At 47.5% G+C, this 25,502-nt stretch overlaps 1 long non-coding RNA gene across 1 annotated transcript in view; it reads left to right on the top strand.

Moving 5' to 3' along the window:
* The window catches only part of LOC142652798 (uncharacterized), a 35,329-nt gene extending 17,232 nt beyond the window's left edge, over positions 1–18,097 (top strand). The window contains exons 2-3 of the long non-coding RNA XR_012847930.1: positions 3,987–4,070; positions 17,881–18,097. This is a non-coding gene — a long non-coding RNA (uncharacterized LOC142652798). The remainder of the gene's footprint in view (positions 1–3,986; positions 4,071–17,880) is intronic.
* The last annotated feature ends 7,405 nt before the right edge of the window (positions 18,098–25,502 follow it).

Below are 25,502 nucleotides of genomic sequence, written 5' to 3'. Positions count from 1 at the left end.
CAACGAGGCCTTGGGGGGCTACATTCTGGCAGGGACTGTCTCCTGAGATTAAAGACGAGCTCGCCGCTCGTGACCTGCCACCTACCCTGCATGACCTCATACTTTTAGCCACCCGGATTGACATGAGGATCCGGGAGCGATACCAAGAGGCTCGCCGGGAGGCAAGATTCTCACCTGCGGAGTCTATGCAGGTGAACCTGTTTAAACTGTCTGTCCAGGAGAGACACCGCAGACGCACTTCAGGACTTTGTCTGTATTGCGGCCTCGGTGGCCATATTGTGCGTTGGTGTCCGCAGAAGCATGCAAAACTCTCGTGTCTAAGATTGGTTGAAGAGACAACCGTAGGTGGAACGGCGCTAGGGAGAAAGTTCTCCTGGAGTCTGTCCATTCCCGTGACCATAGTGTCTGGTGAAAAGACGCACCGGGTCTCTGAATATCTAGACTCAGGGTCCGCAGCAAACTTCATCCGGAAAGACCTAGTGGATCTTCTTCAGTTACCCACAGTCCCCCTGGGGACATCTTTGGCTGTTGCCTTGGTGAATGGACTGCTTCTGCCCGACCCAATCATAGCTGAGACCAAACCGCTGAAACTCCAACTCTCAAGTCACGGTCAAAAACAAATATCCGTTACCCCTAATCTCCGAACTATTTGACCGCATACGAGGAGCCAAGATCTTCTCTAAACTGGACTTGCGTGGGGCTTACAACTTGATTTGAATCCGTAAAGGTAATGACTGGAAGACGGCGTTTAACACTCGAGACGGACACTATGAATACCTGGTGATGCCCTTCGGTCTGTGTAACGCCCCAGTGGTCTTCCAGGAGTTCGTCAATGACATCTTCCAAGACCTCCTCTATGTCTGTGTTGTGGTCTATCTCAATGACATTTTAATTTTTTCTACATATCCGACGTCTCATCGAACACATGTCCGTCAAGTTCTGCTGCGACTAAGGGAGAATCACCTGTATGCCAAGCTGGAGAAGTGCGTGTTAGAGAAAAATTCTCTTCCTTTCCTGGGCTACATCATCTCGGATCAAGACCTCAAGATGGATCCTGAGAAGGTAAAGGTCGTCCTGGAGTGGCCATGTCCTCAAGGCTTGAGGTCCATACAGTGGATTTTGGGATTCGCCAACTTCTACCAGCAGTTTATCCCACACTTCTCTTCACTGACGGCTCCCATCTGTACCCTCACCAAGAAAGGTATGAGCGCCAAGGTGTGGACTCCAGAGGCAGAATCTGCATTTAATAGCCTTAAGAGTGCCTTCACGTCTTCCTCAACCCTCCATCATCCCGATGTATCTCTACAGTTTTCGTTGGAGGTGGACGCCTCCTCTGTTGGTGCAGGCGCACTTCTGTTCCAGAGAGGCTCCAAAAGGAAGTCAGTGGTATGTGGCTATTTTTCTAGACTTTTTTCATCCGCATAACGCAATTACTCGATTGGGGATCGGGAGTTATAGGCCATCAAGTTGGCTCTGGAGGAGTGGAGACATCTACTAGAGGGCGCAGCTCACCCCATCCTGATATATACTGACCACAAGAACCTCACCTATCTCCAGTCCGCCCAACAGCTGAATCCCCATCAAGCCAGGTGGTCGCTGTTCTTGCTCGGTTCCAGGTGGTGCTCCATTTCCACCCTGCCAACAAAAAATGTGAGGGCCAATGCCTTGTCCAGGTCGTTCGAGACAGAGGACACTGTGGAGTCTCTGCAAAATATCATTGATCCGTCCTGCATCCTCTCTGTTAATCCCCTGCAAGTTAAAGACATCCCTCCGGGGAGGACTTTTGTACGCCTGGCAGACAGGAGGAGAATCCTTTGCTGGGGACACAGTTCCAAACTGGCGGGGCACGCGGGTGTCCGTACAACCCAAGATCTGAATGCCCATCAGTTCTGGTGGCCCACGCTGCCCAAAGACATTGTGGACTTTGTCTCGTCCTGCACGGTGTGCACGGCTAACAAGGTTGCTCACTCCAAGCCTGCTAGTCTGTTCCAGGCGCTGCCTATGCCCAATGCCTCCTGGCAGCATATAGCAATGGATTCTGTCACGGACCTGCCCCCCCCTCTGCTGGATGCAGTATGGTCTGGGTGGTGGTGGACCAATTCTCGAAAATGGCACATTTTGTCCTGCTGACCGGCCTATTTTCTGCTTCTCGACTGGCCAATCTCTTCATCCAACACATCTTCCCCGTCACGGCTTCCCTCTGCATATCGAGTCTGATCGGGGAGTTCAGTTCACCTCAAAGTTCTGGAGAGCCCTCTGTAAACTCCTTGATGTGAAGTTGGACTTTTCCTCAGCTTACCACCCCCAGTCCAATGGTCAAGTTGAGAGGATCAATCAGATCATGGAGAACTACCTACGACACTTCATCTCGTGGCAGCATGATGACTGGGTGAAGCTACTTCCTTGGGTCGAGTTCTCTTATAACAACCACACAAGCGAGTCCACTGCTGCCCCACCGTTCTTCATCGTTTACGGCGCCAACACCCACAAATTCCTCTCCCGGTGTCAGTTACATACCAGGTGCCCACTGCGGACTCTGTATTTAGGGACTGCAGATCTGTCAGTAAACCCAGTCCTCTATTCTACTGGCGGTCGACTGCATGAAGCGTAAGGCAGACACAAGGAGAAGAAAGCCGCTTCAGTTTCTTCCAGGTATCAAGGTCTGGCTGTCCTCTAGGAATATCCGGCTGAAGGTGCCATCACACAAGTTTGCTCCCAGGTTCCTCAGACCCGTCGAGATCCTGCAACAGATCAACCCTGTCTCCTACAAGCTTCGGCTGCATCCTACCCTCAATATCCCCAACTACTTTCGTGTTTCCCTCCTGAAACCTGTGGTCCTGAACCGCTACTCCAAGACTCCTGGTCCTGCAGTTACCTCCGGCGGTTCATCTGATACATTTGAAGTTAAGGAAATCCTGGACACCAAAAAAGTGGGAGGAGGAACCTTCTATCCAGTGTTTTGTAAGGGATTTGGTCCAGAGGAGAGGTCCTGGGAGCCAGAGGAGAACCTCAATGCTCCTACCCTCATTAAGAAGTTCCTCTCTCGCTCTGGTCCCAAGAAGAGGGGGTGTAAGAGGGGGGATACTGTAACGTCCGCCGCTGTATACCGCAGACTCCTTTCATCCTGCCGATGCCTTCCTTCCCGGAGATGCCAGCACATGCGGCCGTCCTGGCCTGCAGTGACCACTAGGGTGCATGCGCGAGCTCAGTCCCGGCCTTAAAGGGCCAGCGCGCACATATGTTTATAATTGTCTAATCACCCTGGACTTTAAGAAGGGCCCTGCCCCTTCACTCATTGCCATTGTGTTTTCCCGTGTCAGTCTAGCAAATGTTCCCTTAGTGTTTTCCTGTTCCCAGTGTTCCCGTTCCTGATACCTGTATCCTGTATCCCGTGCTACCTTGTTCCTGTGCCTTAATAGAGTTGGAGTCGTATAGTGTTACACCATGCCTGGTGTCTGCTGCTAAGATCCCATCTGAGCCTAGCCATCGCTACTGTCTTCACTACCACAGGTGCCCATGCGCGTACTATAGGCTTTACTTGGTACACTGTTTGGCCAGCTGCTATCCCGCTACGGCGGTACGGCCCAGTGGTTCCACATACCCACAGATCGCTAAGCGGGAGGAAAAAACTAAAATTGGTTCTGTCATTAAGGGGTTCGATCTCAATAGAACCTTTTGGTGATCTATGTTTGATTCAATAGTCTAGTATAGATAGCATTTGGTGTTACAGAGTTGGATTTGGATTTCTTGAACCCACCAGAAGAAATTTTTCTGAGGGCCCATACTCCATCTAAACAGAACATATCCCCTCTTAGTTGCATTGTACTTCGTTGTTATTATTGCACACCCAGGTCAATTTTAAGGTCAGGTTATTTATGAATAAATCAATAAAAAGGAGCCCACCGTGGCAAGTGACTTTTCCTGTGCCAAATTGTGTTGTTTTTTTTTTAAAGATCTTATAATTTTAAATCTTCTATATCTATCAGTGTGTTACCAGGGAGGAAAACTGTGGAAGATGACCATGGATCAACACCCAATAATTACTAAGATATGAATGCTGGAGCTTGCAGGTAAAATAATTAGGATTAGATCTGATCAGATTTAATAATACTCATAAATGGTCTCCACCAAGTGTTGCTGTCCCTTGACTAAGCCCCAAACCTATATCTCAAGACAGCCATGTAAGTTTAAAAAATTTAGCAGCACTCAGTATACTCAGTGTTAAAAACTATTATGTATTGACATTTATCAAATCCTCTAAATGCAAAGTACAAGTGTACTACAAAGTTCAAATTTAAGTATAGGCCCGTCATTGTATGGAATTTAGGTATTTAATTAATGGAAAAAGATGCAATCAAATAATTTGTTTACCAAATTCCGCAGCTGCCTCCTTTACGAAAGAGAGAAAAAGGCACAAATTACCTGGCATGCTGCTTTTTGGTTTATACTATTCCTATGCCCCAAGGGAAGTGGTTGTGGAATACAATTTAGAAAGTGGTTGTAAAAATGTGTGGTTTTATCTTAACCTTAAAAACATCTCAGGTTATTGGGATTAGCCATTGCCGCTTTCCTGCATGCCTTCAATTAGCTGCATAAAAGAAAAACCCACAGCTTTAGGACTGAAAATAGATGGACTGAAGTGACGCAAATTCCACTAGATGAAAGAGCAGATTCCAGAAGGGTAATTAAAAGCAACTGAGAAACTAGTATTCGATACAACGTTTACTCACCTGAACAAATAAACTGAGAACTGTAACGTGGCTTTAACACTGAGATGTGGGAACGAGGCAAAGGGTTTTGCTAAGGTCAAAGGAAGGCCCGACTATACAAGAACACTAAATCTGTCTGTTTCAACACCGCTTTGTGTCAGTGGGAGTTCAGCCAGTGAGGTGAGGCCAACATCATTGAGGGGGTCACGCTACAAAAAAACAGTTCTTAAAATTTGAATTCAACTGTTGTCTCTTATATGTTTTTTACATTCTTTGTGAAATATGGAATAGTTAACAAAAAGTACCTAATTTAAAGGGAGGCACCAGAAAATGAACACCCAATAATTACATACTGAGGATGGGTTTAGATGCCAATATTTGTCTAGCTTACCAATTGATATGAAACTAGCATCTACTATCTCGTATTGTAATATATTGGTTCAATCAGCGAAACTTTCAACATTTTTTAAAATGTGAAAAAAAATATCATATTATTAACACACTATAATCCCCAGTGATTGCCATAATCCACGCTATAGTCCCCAGTCAATTTATTATCAGATTTAATGGAAGCTGAGTGCAGTTAGACTGAATTTATGGAATCTGCCGAGAACGATACAGCTTCTATGTATACAGGATACATAGAAGCTATATCGTCAAAAGTAAAAAGAATGTAATAAAATCAAATAAAAAAACTGCTGAAAAAACACAAAACACATTGATTTAATAAAAAATTAAAAAATAATCAACTCAAAGGTGTTACATATACTTTAATTAAAGAATTAAAATGTTTGATAAACCTGGAGATAATGTGTGGCGGAAGTGATTTGCCGCTGCTCACTGCTCACTGCTCGTGGAATTCTGTGGTAGAAGACACACGGTCACACTGAATTGCTCCGTTCCACTGTCAGACACCACAGACTTAAAGGGAATGTGTGGCTATTTTTTTTTTTTTTTTCAGTTAAACAATTAGTATTGGAGTGATTACACATTGTTTTAATTTTGTAATTTTTTTTCACAAGTCAGGAAATATTATAAATTAGATTATAATTTATAAAATTTCCATGTGCTGGTCACTAGAGGGAGCAGTTCCCAAAACTGCAGCATGATCAATGTGGTAAAGTAACCTCATTGATTTATGCTGCAAATTTGGGGTGGACACACTCTCCTCTAGTGTCCTCACACAATCCCCCCTCCCTTCTTCTGGCTAGTGCCAGGAGAAGGAAGGGTTTGAATCTTCAAACCTCCTACACTGTGTGCCGCCATTTTCTGAGTGACTGCACAGTGTAGGAGGATTAGAAACAGGGCTCAGCAGACAGTATCACACGAACATACACGAACATAAATTACCTGCTCCTGCCGCCGCCACCTCCGCTGGTCTATGCTCCTTGCGCCTTAGCTTCGTTGAACATATGGCCGGAAGCCGCTGCTGGAAGTCATCATCTTACTGTCTGGCAGCGGCTTCCGGTCCACATGAAAATGGCGCTGGATTTCGCTCTGCGAACGAGCTTCGTTTTGGTTTGTGTTGGAGTGGCACATGCGCCGTTCCCACACACACAGCGTATGCGTCTGTGAATGGAACGGCTCCCGTTCGCATTCTCTATGGGGTTGTATGTACCGTATTCCATCTCTGTATGTGTCGTTAATCGACACAAACAGAGATAAAAAAAAAAATGGCAGCCCCCATAGAGAAGTAAAAGTAAGAACACAGTAAAAAGTTTAAAGTCACAACACTAATAAATAAAATTTTTGTTTATATTTTATTAAAAGCAATATAATAAAAAAAAAAAAAATCATGACACCTTCCCTTTAAGTGCCCACTAAGGTGACGATTGCACAGTCTAGTACAAGCACTCTTTGACGATTAGCCGGTGTGGAGTTGAACGCTCTTACTGGCTATTCTGGAAATAAGGTGCTTAGGGGGTTTCAGTCCCTGACACTGACTACGGCGTGCTTGGATCCAGAGCAGCTGAACTTGCTTGCCATCATCTGGAGAGGTCTGTGGCTGGAGTATAGGACGTTCTTGACAGTGGCGTAGCTATAGGTGTCGCAGTCGTATTTTTCTATTATGCACATATGGCGGCATTATACTGTATGGGGGCTGATATGGCAGGGGGATTATACTGAATGGGGGCTAATATGGCGGCGGGGCATTATACTGAATGGGGGACTGATATGGCAGGGCGTATTATACTCTATGGGGGCTGATTTTGCGAGGGGTATTATACTGTATGGGGGGCTGATATGGCATGGGGCTAATAAGGTGGGGGGCATTATACAGCATGGGGGGCTGATATGGGGGAATTATACTGTATGGGGGCTGATATGGGGGGCATTATACTGTAGGGGGAGCTGATATGGGCGGGCATAATACTGTATTGGGAGCTTATATGGGGGGCATTATACTGTATGGGGAGCTCATATGAGGGGCATTATACTGTATGGGGAGCTCATATGGGGGGCATTATACTGTAGGGGGGGGCTGATATTTTTATACTGATGTTTTATATGATGCCTTCAGGCACCGTAAGCTATGCAGGGTCAGTGCCGTAAGCAGAAGACTTCGGTATCAGTATAGTGGCCATGCTGGGTTATTGCAGCCCTGCTTCTATTCATGTCAATAGGAGCAGAGCTTCAGTACTGCAGGACGGCCGCTATACAGTGGTTGGAGCCATCTGCTTCCGGCACCGACCATGTGTAGCTGCCAGCACCCGGAGGAATCAATAGCGCAGTGGACTGCGCTATTGATTCCGGCAAAACAACGGAACCCTTTCACAACGATGACAAATGGAAACCATTAGCAAAATTTCCGTCACCAATGGCTAAGGTTACAATTGGCTTTTTCGTTGAGGGGTTCCCCCGAGGGAAAGCTCAGATGGAACCCCTCAACGGAAAACAAGGCTTATGTGAACACAGCCTAATAGTGTCATGAGAGATCTGACTGCGATAGTTGGTATAATTTTTTCTACCAATAACAAAAGACAAGTTCTCGGATCAAGTATACGAGGAAGTCCAACTTTAAGCTCATGAAATTCCAAAACCTAAGCCCAGAAATTATTCCCAGAACATGTGTATGAAGGAGCCCTCAGCACCGTGGCACCGTGGAAAGACAGGAGTAGGCATGCGTCCCATTCTAAATAATTTGGAAGGGGTGTAGTCAATTTGATGGAAACAATAAGTCGGTCTCTTGCAGATATTAAAGGACCTGTTAGAGCGGATAACATTTCTTTATGATCATCTGTAGATATAGAGGAAAGAGTCAGAGACCAATGATCCAAGGCCCTATCAAGTTTTTTAGAGGATACAGTTAGCAATTGTCTATCAAGTGTGGATAATGGTTTAGCCAATGTCTCTTGTGTCACCCAATCCTCCACCAGGGACGTATAAAGTCTAACATTATATTCTGCAAATTGTGACCAGAGGGCATGTCTAAGCTGGAAATAATGGGATTTGGTGTTTGGACCGAAATTGTGCAAAAAAACAAAACAACACTTTATCTTCCACTACCACATCTTCCAAGGTCATTATACCCAGGGTTACCCACTTACTAGGGTTAGGGAGGCCTCTCAACTGCGGCAGAAGCGGGTTATACCAGAGCGGTGTCCTAGGTGACCAACGCACCACTTTGGAGTCAAAAAGCAACTAAGATCTTCAGACCTTCAGGGTAGTTTGCATTGGCACCGTAAGTGCGTGTCCCGGAGGGGGGGGGGCCTGTCTATAAATAGAGTTCACCAGGGCTTTATAGGAACCGAGAAGCGAAGCTTCCAGCTCAGTACAGGGATTAAAGTGTCCATGGGTAAACCACCACCAAACATATACCAGTTGGCTGGCAAGAAAATAGAGGTATAAATTCTGGAGGGCCAGTCCACCCTGCTCAGTGGGCAATTGTAGTGTGCCGAGAGCAATTCTAGGAGTACCCCCTCCCCAAATAGAAGATCTAAGATCTTTGTCAATATTGGAGTACATGGATAACGGTAGCCATACCGGAGAATTGTGAAAGAGGTACAAGAATCTAGGTAGTGACTTCATCTTAAACAAATTAATTCTGTCTGTAACTGTGAAGGGGAGGTATTTCCATCTATCAAAGTCTATTTGAAGATGTTGTACCAAAGGAGTGAGATTGTCAGGTATAAAAGTAGAAATATCTGGGCTAATCACTATACCCAGATAAGCAATTTTATCTGCCCATTGTAATGGAGAAGGGAGTGCAGTTTCTGTAGCCAATTTTCTATCGCCATTATCAAAGACTTTGCCCAATTCACACGAAGGCCAGAGAAGGATGTAAATAAATCAAATAGAGATAACATCTCCTGTAGAGATGGACCTGGATCATTTAGGAATAGAAGCGTATCATCTGCGTAGAGAGGGACACGTTCCTCCCTTTCACCAATCTCAAAACGCTTTATATCAGGATAGGCCCTTATAGCTAGCTAGTGCTAATGGCTCAATGGCCAGTGCAAAAACAAATGGGGACAATGGGCAACCCTGTCTAGTCCCTCGGGCAAGTGTGAATGAGGGGGAGATATGACAATGGGTTTTAACACTCGCTATGGACTGGGAGTATAATAACTTTGCCCATCGGATAGACCGGAGTCCAAATCCAAATTTACCTAGCACAGACCACAGATAAGACCACTCTACCGAGTCGAATGCCTTCTCAAGGTCCAAAGAGGCCACAATTCTGGAGCCACTTGACCCTACAGTAGATGATATGTTAGTGAAGAGCCTTCGAAGGTTAAAGGGAATGTGTCGCTAGAAATGTTTTATTTTTTTAGTTAAACAGTTAGTATATACATGATTAGACATTGTTCTAATTTTTTTTATTTTTTCACAAGTCAGGAAATATTATAAATTAGATTCTAATTTATAACATTTCCATGTGCTGGTCACTAGAGGGAGCAATTCCCAAAATTGCAGCATTGGCATGTGATAAAGCAACCACGATGTTGCAAAATTGGAGAAGACACACTCGCTCTAGTGTGCTCAATTAATCCCCCTCCCTTATCCTGGCTAGTGCCAGGAGAAAGGAGGGGGTTGAATGTTCAAACCTCCTACACTGTGTGCCGCCATTTTTTGAGCGAATGCACAGTGTAGTAGGCTTACATACAGTGGTAATCACACAGTAAAACACCAACATACACAAACATAACTTACCTGCTCCTGCCGCCGCCGCTGCTGCTGCCCAGTCCGCTCCGTCCGCTCCCTCCGCTCCTAGTCCTTGCCTCTGAACACATGTCCGGAAGCCGCGACCGAAAGTAGTCACCTCACTGTCCGGCTGCGGCTTCCAATCCACATGAAAATGGCGCCGGATGTCGCTCCGCCGAAGACCTTCCTTTTGGAATGTGTGGGAGCGGCGCATGCGCTGTTCCCACACAGGCGACGTACACCATAGTTAATGGAACGGCTCCCATTCGCATTCTCTATGGGGATGTATGTGCCGTATTCCATCTCTGTATGTATCGTTAATCAACACATACAGAGATGAAAAAAAATATGGCAGCCCCCATAGTGAAGTAAAAGTTAGAAAAAAGAAAAAAGTAAAACACAAACACACAAATAAATAACATTTATTTTAATAACACAGTAAAAGCAAATTTATATAAAAAAAATAATTCAGCGACACCCATCCTTTAACATCAGTGGCTATCCCTGGCATGAAACCAGATTGGTCTGGATGAATAAGATGAGAAATGATTTTTAGCAGACGCATTGCTAATATTTTGGCTACTATTTTAACATCACAATTGAGGAGTGAATGAGCCACAATTTGTAGGATCTTTACAGGGTTTAAGGATCAGGACTATAAGAGCCTCTCTCATAGAAGGGGTAAGAGTATTCCCCCCCATTGAAAAAGGTTAAGCAAATGAGGTGCAATCAGTTCAACATGCAATTCATACCACTCTATAGGTAAACCGTGTAGACCCAGAGTTTTCCTGTTTGGAAAGGAACTAATAGCCTCAGTAACTTCCTCTAGAGCAGGGGTCTTAAACTCGGCCGGGTAGGTGGGCCACATATAGAAAAAATGGGAAGTTGATGGGCCGCATTACTTTCAAATTTGATACAATACAAAATTATTGTTAATCAATTACTTATTTGAACTACTACAACAATACTGCATTACTATAATAATAATACTACATTACTAAAGTAATACCGCTAGGTTTAAAATTTTAGATATTTCTCCACATGCTTATTTCAACAATCCAGTTTTCCAGTTTAAGTGTCGCTAAATGCAGTACGGCGGCTCAGTTAGCAGCGTTTGGCAGACACACATGTCAAGATTGGGCAGCCGCTTTTTAGATAGTGCCACAGTGCCCTCTGTGGATGCTGCCGCAGTGTCCTCTGTGGATGCTGCCGCAGTGCCCTCTGTGGATGCTGCCGCAGTGCCCTCTGTGGATGCTGCCGCAGTGCCCTCTGTGGCTGCTGCCGCAGTGCCTTCTGTGGATGCTGCCGCTGTGCCCTCTGTGGATGCTGCCGCTGTGCCCTTTGTGGTTGCTGCCGCAGTGCCCTCTGTGGATGCTGCCGCTGTGCCCTCTGTGGATGCTGCCGCAGTGCCCTCTGTGGATGCTGCCGCAGTGCCCTCTATGGATGCTGCCACAGTGCCCTCTATGGATGCTGCCACAGTGCCCTCTGTAGATGCTGCCATAGTGCCCTCTGTAGATGCTGCCACAGATTCCTCTGTAGATGCTGCCACAGTGCCCTCTGTAGATAATGCCACAGTGCCCTCTGTAGATAATGCAACACACCCCTAGATAATGCCACAGTGCCCTCTGTAGATAATGCCACAGTACCCTCTGTAGATAATGCCACAGTGGCCTTTTTAGATAATGCAACACACCCCTAGATAATGCCACAGTGTCCTCTGTAGATGCTGCCACAGTGCCCTCTGTAGATGCTGCCACAGTGCCCTCTGTGACCACTGGGACTCCTGCTCTAGGGAAGCCCCTGACATCATTGTCGATGTATGGACAGCGATGTCAGAGGCTTCCCCAGAGTCCCAGAGCAGAGCCGATACTAGCGCTCTGCCCGGGTCTCCGCTCTGGGGAAGACCCTGACACACTGTCCATATATGGACAGCGATGTCAGGGAATTCCACAGAGTCCCGGAGCAGAGCCTATAATAGCACTCTGCACGGGACTTCGGCTCTGGGGAAGCCCCAGACATCGCTGTTCATATGTGGACAGCGATGTCCGGGAATTCCAGAGTCTCGGAGCAGAGCCGATACTAGCGGCTCTGTGTCCCGCGGGCCACAGATGACAGCACTAGGGGCCGCATGCGGCCCGCGGGCCGGGTGCTTGAGACCCCTGCTCTAGAGTCAGATCAGCCCCCAGCAAATCAACATCTTCTTTATCCGGGGTGGGAATTACAATAGTGTCTAAGTATGCCTCTAGATCTGATGGATTATTATTTGAGACCTTAGAGGAGTATATATCGGTTTGTTGATGAATACTGCAGATCCATTGTGCACAAATCTGAGTTTTGCAGGGTATACCATAGAATAGACTATGTTTTTCTCTCACAAACATTTCTTGGCCTCCGTAAAATGCTGCCTCTGTTTTTGTACCTCCAACAAATAGTCAGGGAAGACTCTCACAACTTGGTTAGTATGATTTAGAGGCCCCTGTTTCCTTGCAAGTTCCAGCAATTTGTCTCCTTCTTTGAAAATCAGAAACTTGGAGATGAAGGTGCGTGGCGGTGCGCCAGGTGGAGGAGCTCTAGTCGGGATCCGATGTGCCCGTTCCACACAGAACATAGGGGAAAAGGCAGTATTCCCAAATATTGACTTGAGCCAAGCAGTTCTCCATGTCATTAACCTCAGCACGCCATGTGGACTGCTGTGATTCTAAAGTGTCGACTCTCGATCTCAGGGGAGTCACCACATCTTCTATGGCCTTCAGCATGTCCAGCATGGCTGGCTCAGGAGGGGAGTCATCCATAGTGGAAGGAGAGGCGGAGGCCTCAGAAGGATTATAGGCATAGGTAAGGGGGAAGATCCTCCATGCGTAACATGATGTCCAGATTACATCTGTGCAGTGTATAGAAGGGCAGAAGGAAGGTGGTAGTGTACCGCATGTTTCAAAATTTAACCCTTGCAGATCTTGATGGGGGGTACACCCAGGGGAGCAAGAGGCTGCAGGATACACTCATCACTATGTACCCGGACTCCGGCATGTCTGTAAGGTGGTTACCAGGCAGGCAGAGCAAAGTCAAAATGGCGGCCGCGTCTCCGCCCACAACTGTCTAAATGAATAACGCCCTCAAGGCTTCACAAGTAACTGGGAGCAGCGTTGGAGCCAGCCAGGAGTCCAGCTGGCAAGCCTGTTATCCCCTGAGCACCAGAGAGCGTGATGCGTTAGCCAGACGAGCGTCGGACCCAAATTTAAGCCCCGGCTTCAGACCGGATGGTAGGCCGCAATCTAAAATATCAGGAAAAGAGCCAAAGGGCCCAAAATGTTCAGTGGATGATGCTGGCGCTGGAAAAAGTACGTGTTTGGAGGTAAGGATGGCTCTGGATGTGGCTTGGTGAATTGCAGCACACTCCAAGTGCGTCCGTTTAGCTCTGCCGCAAGCCTTATTAAAGGGGTTTTCCCATAATCATTATGTAATGATGGGGGTAGGGAAAGAGACAAGTGAGCCCTAATCTACCCGCCACTCAGTCCCTGCCTACTTGCAACGACCCGCCCTAGGCGACGGGGTACAATTGGGCGACAGTCCCTATGCTCAATAAGTGCACGACGGACAAACAGACAAGGGTACACAGAAGCTAAGGGAAATGGGGCAGTTGCCCACGGCAACACCATGAGCAACAAGAGTGGTGAATGAGCCGAGTCAAACCAGGAGTGTACGAGGTACCAAACGCAGAGCAGGAGAGTAGTGAACAAGCCGAGTCAAACCAGGAGTGTACGAGGTATCAAACGCAGAGCAGGAGAGTAGTCAATAAGCCAGGGTCAGTATGAAGCAGGGACAAATAGTACAAGAAGCTGCAGCAGGGCCAGGAAACCAAACGAGAAGAATCACAAGCAAGGAGGAACAGGAAAGGCAGGTATAAATACACAGAGGGCGGGAGCTAAATCAGTCTGGCCAGGCTGTGATAGGCTCTCCCACTCCTAAGCCTGCCATCCTGAGTGGTGGAAGATGGAGTCAGTCTCACAGATATAGAAGCAGGTGCAGACTGATTACCTATGGCCGTTGACACAGAAGCTGTGCCTGGCATATCCTTTACAGTACCCCCCCTTTTATGAGGGGCCACCGGACCCTTTCTAGGTGGACCTGGTTTATTGGGGAAACGAAGGTGGAACCTCCTGACCAATACCCCAGCGTGAACATCCCAGGCGGGTACCCAAGTCCTCTCCTCAGGCCCGTATCCTCTCCAATGGACCAGGTACTGGAGGGAGCCTTGGACCATCTTGCTGTCCACAATCTTGGCCACCTCCTTCTTCCCTACGAAGAAGAAGCCAGCACCTACCGGAGAAGTAGAGGGGCGAATGTAACCCTTGGCCAGGCATTCCTGGATATACTCTCTCATGGCTTCATGCTCGGGACAAGAGAGATTAAATATCCTACCCTTAGGGAGCTTAGCTCCTGGTACCAAATCGATAGCGCAATCGTATTCTCTATGAGGAGGTAACACTTCGGAGGCCTCCTTAGAGAACACATCAGCGAAGTCCTGAACAAACTCAGGTAGCGTGTTCACCTCCTCAGGGGGAGAAATAGAATTAACAGAAAAACATGACGTCAAGCATTCATTACCCCATTTGGTAAGATCCCCAGTATTCCAGTCAAACGTGGGATTATGCAACTGCAACCAGGGAAGGCCTAAAACCAAATCGGACGATAATCCCTGCATCAACAGTACAGAGCACTGCTCCAAATGCATGGAGCCAACAAGGAGTTCAAAAACAGGGGTATGCTGTGTAAAATAACCATCAGCAAGAGGAGTGGAGTCGATACCCACTACCGGGACAGGTTTAGGCAAATCAATCAAAGGCATAGCTAGAGACATAGCAAATTCCACAGACATGATATTAGCAGAAGACCCTGAATCCACGAAGGCACTGCCGGTAGCAGACCTACCACCAAAAGAGATCTGAAAGGGAAGCAAGATTTTATTACGTTTCATATTTACGGGAAATACCTGTGCGCCCAAGTGACCTCCCCGATGATCACTTAGGCGCGGAAGTTTTCCGGCTGCTTATTCCTACGCTTAGGACAGTTGTTCACTTGATGCTTGTCATCCCCACAATAGAAGCAGAGACCATTCTTCCTGCGGAACTCTCTACGTTGTTGGGGGGACACGGAGGCCCCGAGTTGCATAGGTACCTCCGAGTCTTCCGTGGAAGAACGAAGCAACGGTATCTCGGGAGGTATCATGGGGGAGTCAGAGGAGAAAACACAAAAACGTTCAAGTTGTCGTTCCCTGAGACGTCGGTCAAGTCGTACCGCTAAAGCCATAACCTGATCTAGGGAGTCAGAAGAGGGATAGCTAACTAGCAGGTCTTTCAGGGCGTCGATAGACCCAACCTAAACTGGCACCTTAAGGCAGGGTCATTCCACCGAGAAGCTACGCACCACTTCCTAAAGTCAGAACAATACTCCTCAACAGGTCTCTTACCCTGACGTAAGGTCACCAGCTGACTCTCGGCAAAGGCAGTCTTGTCAGTCTCGTCATAAATGAGTCCGAGAGCAGAAAAGAAAAGATCAACAGAGGAAAGTTCAGGGGCGTCAGGAGCCAAGGAAAAGGCCCATTCTTGGGGCCCGTCCTGGAGCCGGGACATAATTATACCCACCCGCTGGCTCTCAGAAACTGAGGAGTGGGGCTTTAAGCGAAAATAGAGCCTACAACTTTCCCGAAAGGAGAGAAAAGTCTTCCGGTCCCCTGAGAACCGGTCAGGCAACTTGAGGTGGGGTTCAAGAGGTGAGGTGAGGGGCACTACCATAGTAGCATCAAGCTGGTTGACCCTCTGAGCCAGGGCCTGGACCAGTAGGGAGAGACCCTGCATTTGCTGAGCCAGGGTCTCAAGGGGGTCCATAGTAGTGTCAGAGACCAGGGTAGACTAGGTATATAGGCTTGTTATTATGCAATGATGGGGGTAGGGAAACAAATAAGTGAGCCCTAATCTACCCGCCACTCAGTCCCTGCCTACTTGCAACGACCCGCCCTAGGCGACGGGGTACAATTGGGCGACAGTCCCTACGCTCAATAAGTGCACGACGGACAAACAGACAAGGGTACACAGAAGCTAAGGGAAATGGGGCAGTTGCCCACGGCAACACCGTGAGCAACAAGAGTGGTGAACGAGACGAGTCAAAGCAGGAGTGTACGAGGTACCAAACGCAGAGCAGGAGAGTAGTGAACAAGCCGAGTCAAACCAGGAGTGTACGAGGTATCAAACGAAGAGCAGGAGAGTAGTCAGTAAGCCAGGGTCAGTATGAAGCAGGGACAAATAGTACAAGAAGCTGCAGCAGGGCCAGGAAACCAAACGAGAAGAATCACAAGCAAGGAGGAACAGGAAAGGCAGGTATAAATAGACAGAGGGCGGGAGCTAGCTCATTCTGGCCAGGCTGTGATAGGCTCTCCCACTCCTAAGCCTGCCATCCTGAGTGGTGGAAGATGGAGTCAGTCTCACAGACATAGAAGCAGGTGCAGACTGATTACCTATGGGCGTTGACACAGAAGCTGTGCCTGGCAGATCCTTTACACATTATTTACCACCTATACAGAGGATAGGTAATAAATATCTGATTTATAAAGGTCTGGCCGCTGGGACCCCCACTGATAATGAGAACAGGCTTAGCTTGCTGTTCCTGGGAGTCCCATAGGAATGGAGTGGTAGTGCGCATGCTCGACCACCACTCCATTCATTTCTATGGGACTACCAAGCATTATCTTCGGCAACCCCATAGAAATGAATGGAGCGGTGGCCAAGCATGCGTAAGCCCGTTTTCGTGATTAGTGGGGGTCCCAGCGGCCGGATCCCCACCTATCAGATATTTATCACCTATCCTGTGAATAGTTAATAAATATTGATTATGAAAAAAAACCTTTTTAAATATTGATTAGGAAAAAACCCCTTTAAGGGCTTAATAGGAGCAGGTAAATAGCACGATACACTGCAATACATAGGTATTGAAGTGTATTGTACCAGGGATCAAACGATCGCTTGTTCTAGTCCCCTATGGGGAAAAAAACCTTTTCCCAGTTTTCCCCTAAAGTAAAGAAAGAAAAACAATCGTTATTGACACATTTGTAAAAGTCCGAACTATTAAAATATTATGTTATTTAACCCGCCAGTTGAACGCCGTAGGAAAAAGGTCACTGCGCTTCCCCCCAAAAAATGTTTAATTAAAAAAAGAGTTTTAAAAGTCGTATGCACCCCAAAATAGTACCAATAAAAACTACAGCTGGTCTCACAACAAAAGAACGTCAAACCGCTTTTATCTGGATGGAAAAATAAAACAGTTATGCGTCTCAGCATATGGCGACACAAAATATATATTTTTTTAACAAATAGTTTTTGTTTTTTTTAAAAGTAGAACATCATAAAAAAAAATTATATACGTATTGCCATTATTGTACGGACCCTCAAAATAAAGTTAACATGTAATTTTTCCTGCACTGTAAGCACCATAACAACGAAAAGCAAAAAACAATGGAGGAATGTTTTTTTTTTTCCAATTTACAGGCCACAAAGAATGTTTATTTCTGTTTCCCAGTTTGTGACATTATAAACCACAACTTGTCCCTCAAAAAACAAGCCCTCATACAGTTAGCTATGTCGACGAAAAAATATGTTATGGCTATTGGAAGACGGAGGATGAAAAAAAGAAAATTAAAAACCCCAAAAATGTTAAATTAATGTGCTCTAGCTATTGGGAATACTTACTAAAGTCCCTCAGAAATATTAACACTCTTACTTATGAAGACTATTAGATTATGTTTTTTCCAGACTATGCGCAGACGATCCAAAAGAATCGTATGAAATTTGTTGATGTAAAAAAAAAGATTGAAACTTCCTGATATTCAATATTTGTTATTATTTCCTTCACATGTAATTTACAATGGAATGACTATTTGTTTTTCTTGTATTCATCTCAGAAAGATGCTGAAAAGCTTTATTCCAAAGTGGAAATGTAATCATTCCACCATAACGTTGTTTTTTTTTTTTTACAGATTGGTCGCTCTTCCTCTTGGAGGGGTCTCTGGTATGGCTGATGTTGACTGTACTGAGTGCTTTTCTCCCATTAAGCATTGCCTTTGAATGGGTCCCCATGTACGTTCATACAGCTGACCAGTATCCTGTTCTGTACTGATGAGGGGCAATATTTGGAAATATTTTGGTCTTATTGGTATAACGGCATCAGCCCCGGTGTGATAACAAATTACATTAAGTGGTCAGATATTAAAAGAATATGATATAGATTCAGCAGAAATTATTTTTTATGTTTAACTTTCTATCTGCAAAAAGCAGAAGCATGTTCGAGTGAAGTAGTCTATTTAGGGAGAAGTTCTTTTTTGCACCATGAATGGATTATTTAGGATTTATTTGGGGGACTATGGATCAATAAATATTTGGGGTCTTTTTTTCTCCTTACTTAAGTCTTATTAAAATGTTAATTGTTACAACCAGCGGGATGTGGACCCACTGGGCTACTCCATCAGTGAAGGTAGCGGCTGGCATCGGATAACAGGACACAGGCAGGTAGCTGGTAACAGGCAGATAGCAGGTAACTGGATACAGGCTGGTAACGGATTACTGGATGCAGGTGGGTGCCAGAATACTGGATGCAAGCAGGTGCCCGATTGGAATAGCAGACAGGATACAGGCTGGTAATGGACAACTGGATACAGGATGATAACTGCTAGCAATAGCAGACAGGATACAGGCTGATAACTAGTAGCAATAGCAGACAGGATACAGGCTGATCAGGTGCATACAGGAACATATGCTGGCTAACTCTAGGTTGTTCCAATATTGCTCAGGCAGGGTTTGTCCAGTGAAGCAAAGCAGCCGAAGGGTATGTTCACCCGGCAAACAAAAAAGGCTGTAAAATACGGAGCTGTTTTCGAGGGAAAACAGCCTCTGATTTTCAGCCATATTTTATGCATCAAGCTTTTTTTGATGCGTTTTTTACGGCCGTTTTTGGAGCTGTTTTTCTATTGACCCAATGAAAAACGGCTCCAAAAACGGCTCAAGAAGTGACATGCACTTCTTTTTACGGGGAGTTTGTTTACATGCCATTTTTACAACCGGCTGCGTAAAAAAACGCCCCGTGGGATCGAAACGCAGTTTTTTCAATTTAAATCAATCCTTCTGGGGCCCAAAGGAAAATAATTACCCGGCAAGACAAGCCTTACCTGGAAGAGAAATGGGGAGAGCACAGGGCTCAGGAGTCTTTGAAAACGTATAGCTCCTGAGTCGCCAGCTGCCTTGCTATGTATTAGGAAGGAGGGAAGGCTCTGGGAGGAGCTGAAGGTCAAGCGGGCCAAAGCGGACGTTGCAAGCTGTTACAGGAGGCCAGCAATATCTGCGAGGGTGAAGGAATTGAAAGAGCAGATTAACCTGTTGTAGAACAGATGCTTGAGCTTGGTCGAAGGCGGTGGGCCCTTCAGGGAGAAAATGATCACTGAGACCAGGTTCAGGCCAATGTCCGAGGGGCTTCGGGCAGGGAACCAGTAGGAGGGGGAGCATGAAGATGGCGGTAGTCTGACTGGTGGCATGCGTCTATCCAAGCAGGTCCTGTACAGCGGAATCCTGGCCAGGGAGGTGGCTCTGCCCCTAGTCCTTTTCCTGTGGTGAGGACCTAGGGCCGGATGTCAAGGTAGCCAAAAGAGGAGGGAAAGTGAAGACGACCGAAGAGGTGAGCCTGTTATATGCCCGCTTGCACGCTGTGCCAGCTGAAAAGTCACGACGCTGTACAAAATTGGTTTCTCAGCCCAGCCTGAGTACTGTTGGGTGCTTCGGTGCAGGAGAGTGGGGAGAGCACGGTAGCAAGATGGCGCCAGACGTTGTCTCCGCTTGTAGTAGTGGTGGCGGTGTCGAGAAGGGATCAGCCGGACATGCAGCGTGACATCACTAGTCTCGGAGCTTCATGCCGCTCCCCAGTGGCAAGGGGATGTGGTCAACTTCTGAATGTTGTGGTATCAGTCCCGGCACCCTGGTCGCTTCTGTGGAAGTTTGTGCCAGTGGCTGTGGTGCGGGGAAATGTATGAGCAAAGTTGGTGAAGAGGTCAGGAGACTGAAAAGTGTGATTGCCATGGATATTCATGTGGTTACCCCCAAAACTGCAGGGAAAGTCGTAGCAAAATCAAAGCACCTCAATGAAGCTGAGAGTGGCATGATATCAGTGGGCTGGGCTTCAGCTGGAGGCGGAGTTAAGTCTGCTTCCCAGGAGAAGACCCCCATCTCAGCTACTTGATGAGGTGGAGAGTAGAAGAAACAAAAACAAACATTATATGTGGAAACCCATAGAGAATGTAAATAAAAAGGAAATGTGTTTTTTTGGCCCCTAAGCCCCTTGGCCCAGCCGTATGGGCAAGTGTTCTTGGGGTGGAGGGGGAAGGTTTGAATGGGGAAGAGTGTATGATTGTTGAGGAACTAGGCGAGGAGAGGTATGCTGCTGTGCAAGAAGCTCAGACAGAAGAGAATGCAGGAGTAAGTATTGGAGGGGGACAGAGTAAGGGAATTGGTCTAGCTGTTCCAGACATTCCTCAATCTGCTGCAACCACTGCTGCAATTACTGCTGGCATAAGGAGTTATGCCAGCATGGCGGCAGGGTGAATGGGAGCATCCCCTTTGTCCCTGGGCTCTGGGGACGGCGCATTGCAGCGGTGTCTCTTGGAGGCTCTCAAGAGAGTGGAGAGATTAATCCTCATAGAGGGTAGATAGGTGAGCCTGACCTTTTGGATTGATAGGCATGTTCTGGGGTCTTTCCGAGAAGAGAGGGGAGGTGAAACCGTATGGTCCCTCCAAACAGTTGGGCAAGGGACCCGTTGGAATGCGGCCTATCTTAGATGGAGGGGTGAGGAAGGATGCCCAACTAGATCTAGGGTTCTGGCGCTTCTCTTTAAGATGTTGCGGCAGGCAATCAAAGGCATACTGGATCTGGAGTACAAGTCTACGGCCATTTCGCGTGTACCCACGCTTGGTCAAGCACATCTATGCCCTGATCCATGCCTACCGTACCCCCGAGTTTGATGTCAGTTTTGTTCGTCCAGAGGGGCTCAAGCTCTTCTGGGGGAACTATGAACTGGTAAAGAACGAGCCTGGCTAGAAAGGTTCGCCATCCAGGCCATGACCCGCCAAAGTGAGGTCAAGAAGGTGACTGTGATGACCAAAAATGAGTCGCTTTCTTTTTATGATATCATGATCTGGCTCGGGTCCTTTAGTGACGTTGTGGAAATGCCCAAGAAAAATCAGGACGAGCATGGCATTTGGTCAGGGGCCTGGATGTTCATGGTAAAGCTTAATCGTTCAGGCAACTTAGTTGCCCACATCCCTTCCTCAGCTTATTTGGGAAGGGATAGAATTCTGGCTTTCTACCAGGAGCAGGCAAAGCTTTTCCACAGGTGAGGTGACCCCACACATTTTAGTACCAACTGCAACTTACAGAATGTGAGCGTTGTGTGGGAAAATCGGACAGCTCGTCGCATCCTGTGTGCAGATTTGCTATCACTTTTGTGGTGACTTAGGTTTAGTCCCATATCTTTTGCCAAAGCTGTTTCTGCCCAGGGGAGGTAAGCAAAAAGGCTTACTCTGCTGGGAAGGGAACTAGCAGGGGAGAAGGACCTAGGGGGCTAAGGAAGGAAGGAAAAACACCTGCCCATTTAAGGAGGATGGAGAAGCGGAGGAAGAACAGAGAACAGGAGAATATCCAGGAAACTGGGGTGAACCCTGACCCTGTCCAATTAGCTGCTGAGGCCCCCGGGGACAGCGAGCTAGACGAGGACGTCAGGAGGATTAATAGAGAAAATGACACTTCTGAGTTCTCTCATCAAGAGAGTATGGATGAGGGTGGCAGGGATTGGCTAGAGCAACGGCAAAAACTGGGTAGAAGGAAAAAGGAACATCAGGGTAATGTAAGATCTTCCCCCCTCTGGAGCAAATGCTAAAGTAAATTGAAGCTGGCTCACCTCTGATTGGTCTCTCCAGCCGGTTTCGGGCCTTGAGGAGATCTCGGCTTCCTCCCAGGTAGGGGAGAATGAGAACCAGGGGCCGGAGGAGGAGAGGGCGGTCAGGCCTCCAAGGGGCTGTAAGTCCCCTCTCCCTGAGAATGCAAGGTCCTCAGAGGGGGAGATTGGCCCAGAGAACAGGAATGAAGGAGATCCTGAAGAAAACGACGAGGTGGATAATGTGGATAAAAAGGTGTCACGACTGGTTCGTGGACCCACTGGGCCGTACCGTCTTGGCGGTATGGCAGCTGGCCAACAGGACGCAGGTAAATGTTTATAGTTCGTATAGGGTACCTGTGGCAGCTCAGATAGTAGCGAGGCAGGCTAGGCAGGAACTTGGCAGCAGGTGGACGTCAGGTGTGGAGAGGCAGGTCAGGCGTAGAATACAGTACAGCACGGCTACAGCAAGCACGACACTAGATTCAGGATACAGGAACAGGAAACAGGAACAGGAAAACACTGGGAGCAGGAAACACTAGGGGGCCATTTGCAAGACAGACTAGGGATACAACAACAAGGCTCAGGTGTGGGAGGATGGGGCTGGGACCTTATTATAGCCCAAGGTGCTCTGGAGCAATTAGCTCAAATCACCAACATGCTTCTTAAGTCTGGACTGAGCTCGTGAGCGCACCCTGGTGGTCATAGTAGAGCAGGACGGCCGTATGTGCAGACATCGAGAGAAGGGTGTCGACTGGATGGAAGGAGTTCGTGATCAGCGACCACTGACGTTACCGTATCCCCCCTCTTACGCCCCCTCCTCTTGGGACCAGAACGAGAGAGAAACTTCTTGATGAGGGTAGGAGCATTGAGATTCTCCTCTGGCTCCCAGGACCTCTCTTCTGGACCAAACCCCTTCCAATCTACTAAATAAAAGGTTCTTCCTCTTACTTTTTTAATGTCCAAGATCTCCTTAACCTCGAAGGTGTCTGAAGGGCCGCTGGAGGCAACAGCAGGGCTTGGAGTCTTGGTAAAGTGGTTCAGAACCACTGGCTTCAAGAGAGAAACATGGAAGGAGTTGGGGATCTTGAGGGTAGGAGGCAGCCAAAGCTTGTAGGCGACAGGGTTGATCTGCTGTAGGATCTCGAAAGGACCGAGGAACCTGGGAGCAAACTTGCATGACGGTACTCTTAGTCGAATGTTCCTGGAGGACAGCCAGACCTTTGTGCCAGGAAGAAACTGAGGTGGTTCTCTTCTCCTTGTGTCCGCCCTCCGTTTCATACGATCCACCGCCATCAGGATGGAGGATCGAGTTTGCCGCCAAATTTATAGAAAGTCCTTGAAGGCTGCGTCAGCAGCTAGTACCTTGGATGAATCAGGAACCGGGAGAGGTATTCGTGGGTGTTGGCCAAGGACTATGAAGAACGGAGTGTTCCTTGTGGACTCGCTGGTATGATTGTTGTAGGAGAATTTAGCCCACGGGAACAACTGTACCCAGTCATCATGTTGCCTAGAGACGAAGTGACGCAGGTAGTTCTCCAAGATTTGATTGATCCTCTCGACCTGTCCATTGGACTGAGGATGGTAGGCCGCGGAAAAGTCCAACTTCACACCTAGAAGTCCGCAGAGGGCTCTCCAGAACCTCGAGGTGAACTGAACCCCCCGATCAGACACAATATGCTGTGGCAAGCCGTGCAGGCGGAAGATGTGTTGGATAAACAGTTTGGCCAGTTGGGGAGCAGACGGAAGACCGGTCAGAGGAATGAAGTGGGCCATTTTTGAAAATCGATCCACGACCACCCAGACAGTGCTGCATCCAGCAGAGAGGGGCAGGTCCGTAATAAAGTCCATAGCTATATACTGCCAGGGAGCATCGGGCACAGGCAATGGCTGGAGCAGACCAGTGGGTCTGGAGTGAGCGACCTTGTTAGTTGCACACACAGAGCAGGAGGAAACAAAGTCCAAAACATCTTTGGGCAGCGTGGGCCACGAGAAATGACGGGCAATCAAATCCCGGGTCTTACGGATCCCCGCGTGACCTGCCAGTCTAGAGGCGTGTCCCCAGCGGAGGACTCTCCTTCGGTCAGCCATGCGCACAAAAGTTCTCCCTGGAGGAATGTCCCCAACTTGCAGTGGGTTGACAGAAACAATACAGGACGGGTCGATAATGTTCTGGGGCATCTCCATAGTGTCCTCCGTCTCGAAAGACCTGGATAAGGCATCGGCTCTCACATTCTTGTCAGCCGGGCGATAATGGAGCTCAAACTGGAACCTGGCAAAGAACAGTGACCACCTGGCCTGACGAGGATTCAGCCGTTGGGCTGTCTGGAGGTAGATGAGGTTCTTGTGGTCCATAAAAATCAGGATGGGGTGAGCTGCGCCCTCTAGTAGATGTCTCCACTCCTCCAGGGCTAATTTGATGGCCAGTAATTCTCGATCCCCAATCGAGTAGTTGCGTTCTGCGGAAGAGAAGAGCTTAGAAAAATATCCACATACCCTTGACTTGCCCTTGGAACCTCTCTGGAACAGGAGTGCAGCAGCACCGACAGAGGACGCGTCCACCTCCAACGAGAACTGTAGGGAAACGTCTGGATGATGGAGGATAGAGGCTGATGTGAAGACACTCTTCAGGGTATTGAATGCGGACTCTGCCTCAGGTGTCCACACCTTGGCGTTCATGCCCTTCTTGGTGAGGTTAGAGATAGGAGATGTTAATGAAGAGAAGTTTGGGATGAACTGTCTGTAAAAATTGGCGAATCCCAGAAAGCGCTGTATGGCCCTCAAGCCTTGAGGACGTGGCCATTCCAGGAGGGACTTTACCTTTTCAGGATCCATCTTGAGGCCTCTATTCGAAATGATGTAGCCCAGGAAGGGTAGAGCATCTCTCTCAAATACGCATTTCTCCAATTTGGCGTACAGTTGATTCTCCCTTAATCGCAGCAAGACTTGACGGACATGTTTCTGATGCGTCATAGGATATGGAGAAAAAATTAAGATGTCATCAAGATAGACTACTACACAAACATAAAGGAGGTCACGGAAAATGTCATTCACAAACTCCTGGAAGACCGCGGGAGCATTACACAGGCCGAAGGGCATTACTAGATATTCATAGTGTCCGTCCCGGGTGTTAAATGCAGTCTTCCATTCGTCACCCTGGCGAATCCGGATTAGGTTGTAAGCCCCCCGCAGGTCTAACTTGGAAAAGATCTTGGCACCACGTATACGGTCAAATAATTCTGAGATCAATGGCAATGGATATTTATTTTTCACCGTGATCTGGTTGAGTCCCCGGTAGTCTATACAGGGACGAAGAGAACCATCCTTCTTTTTGACGAAGAAGAACCCGGCTCCTGCCAGGGAGGAAGACTTGCGTATGAAGCCCCGCTCCAAGTTCTCTCTAACATAGGCGGACATAGACAGAGTCTCTGGCAGAGAGAGAGGATATACCCTGCCACGGGGAAGGGAAGCACCAGGAACCAGCTCAATAGGACAGTCATACGCCCGATGTGGGGGCAGTGTCTCCGCTTCTTTCTTGCTGAAGACGTCCGCAAATGAAGCAAAATGACTAGGCAATCCTGCCAGTGACTGAGGCAGAGGAGACTGAGCCAAACGAATCTGTCCCAGGCAACGATTGTGACACTCGGGGCCCCACTGGAGAACCTCTCCAGAGTTCCAGTCCAGGA

This window comes from Rhinoderma darwinii, chromosome 5 (genome assembly GCF_050947455.1).
Source record: "Rhinoderma darwinii isolate aRhiDar2 chromosome 5, aRhiDar2.hap1, whole genome shotgun sequence".
Lineage (NCBI taxonomy): Eukaryota > Metazoa > Chordata > Amphibia > Anura > Rhinodermatidae > Rhinoderma > Rhinoderma darwinii.
The sequence above is the reverse complement of the archived record's forward strand: the minus strand, read 5'-3'. Positions and strand labels throughout refer to the sequence as shown.